Here is a 1,904-nt window from a genome sequence, read left to right as displayed (position 1 = left end):
CCTCGCCTCCTCCTCTTTCTGGCCTCCTCTCCGCCGCCGGCCCGCGCCCCGCTCGCCCTGGCCGCTCCGCTGGAGTGAGGTACCACGCCGGCTGCGGGGACTCGGAGTGCGCACCTCGCCTTGGGCGCCCTGCACTTTTTTCCTCTTTTCCTCCCTCTCTCTCTCCTGGAAGGCACTGCAAAGGCTGTCGATCCCCGACGCCCTCAGCAAATCAGAGCCCGGCGCTCGGGGCGGGGAGGCCAGCCCCCGCTTCCCACTGGGCGCCGCGGGCAAGGGGGTGGGGGCAGCGGGCGCGGCGAGGAAGGGGCTGGCCCGGGGCGGGAGCGGACGTGGGGCGGGTGCTGCGCCCCAGTTCTTTTGGAGAGCGCGCTGGCTGGTGGGCTGCCTTGGAGCCAAGAAACCCACCCTAGGATCCTCTTCCTACCCCGGGTGCCCGTGCCTGGTCGAGTCCCCAGCACCAGGTGGGAGGGGCCCGAAGTTTGATGACTTTGGGTTAAAAAAAGGAAAAAGAAGTTGCAACTCACCCCGCCTAACTTTTTCTTTAATGTGGATGAGTTCGGAGCTCCCCTTCTGGGTGGAGTCTAAACTTCTAATCCAGCCAGATAGGGTGCCCCAGACTGGCCTACAGACAGGACAACCCTGGAGAAGGACTGGCCTTCACCTCCCCCTGAACTACAGATCACACGCTGCCCACGGTCGGAAAACTTGCCAAGGGATCCCCAAAGCCCCCAGTGCTCCGACATGGAACATCTGGGATATTACTCAGGCAGTCTGGCTCTGGTTGCACGCACACATACAGCCCTGCCTGCTCCCTGGTCACACACACACAGCCCTGCCTGCTCCCTGGTCGCACGTGCAAGCGCACACATGCACACACACTGCTGCCTGCTCCCTGGTCGCACACACACCCACATACACTCCTGCCTGCCACCTGGTCACACGTGCACACACACGCACACACACACCCCTGTCTGCTCCCTGGTCACCTCTCTGCAACAAAAGGGACAGCAGAGAAAATGCCCCTTTGGGAGTTGTCACCAGCAGGAGACGGGGCATCCCCCGGGCAGTGTGCCTAGGAGAGCTGGCAGGAACTGCCTTCCCTGAGGTCTCCTCCCAGTAGGAACCTCTGGGTGCGAGGGGAGGAGGGATCCTCTCACATCAGGCTTCTCCAGGCCCAAGAGGCCTCCCAACACAGTCTGCTGGCGCCTGACTCACACCCCTTCTGGGAGGGCTGCAGGGAAGGATCAAAGTGAATCAGGCAGGCTTTTCGAACCCTAAGCCATTCATTCCCTTTGAAGAAATTCCAACCAGCGATGCCAGGGCTGGGATTCCCCCACCAGTTTCAGCTCCAGACTGGTGTGGAATTCCCGCAGTGCCCTTTAACTCCCAGCATTCTGGACACTGGAGGTGGCAGAGGCCCTCGGCAGTTAGTCTGCTGGGATAGCCACGTGCTGGCTCTTGAGCTGGGCCAACTTAATCAGCAGGCTTCACTGTCGGCGTGGCCTTGTGGGTACAAAATAGTACACAGAGGACGGAGGGTGAGTGCATGCATGCTGAGAGGCATTGGAGACACATTACGTAAAGCAAAGTGTTAGTTCTGGTTTTTACATTTCTTTGCTATTTAATTTTTTGCAACTTATGTGAAGTATACATGTGATCAGGGAAAACATGTATGTGAGTTGTGTGTGTGTATTTATGTGCATGTGTGTAAGGTATGTGTGAGTCATGTGCGTGTGTGTGTGTGTGTTTATGGGGGGATAAAACAGAGCCCAGCTGGTGGTCCTTTACCTCCTGTGTTGGAAACTCTAACACCCCTTGAACCCCAGCTTTGCAAAACCCTGGAGTGCCTCCCCTGCCTCCTGAGGGGGGCAGCTTCCCTGAGGACGAGGTGTGGCCTGGGCCGG

General features: G+C 59.0%; 1 protein-coding gene across 1 annotated transcript in view; it reads right to left on the bottom strand.

Annotated features, from left to right (window-relative positions):
• COL5A1 (collagen type V alpha 1 chain) overlaps window positions 1-1,904 on the bottom strand; it is a 184,251-nt gene that overhangs the window by 179,586 nt on the left and 2,761 nt on the right. The window lies entirely within an intron of this gene.

The sequence above is a fragment of the Tupaia chinensis genome, unplaced genomic scaffold (genome assembly GCF_000334495.1).
Source record: "Tupaia chinensis unplaced genomic scaffold, TupChi_1.0 Scaffold143845_1, whole genome shotgun sequence".
Taxonomy (NCBI): domain Eukaryota; kingdom Metazoa; phylum Chordata; class Mammalia; order Scandentia; family Tupaiidae; genus Tupaia; species Tupaia belangeri.
This window is presented reverse-complemented; position numbering and strand designations above follow the sequence as displayed.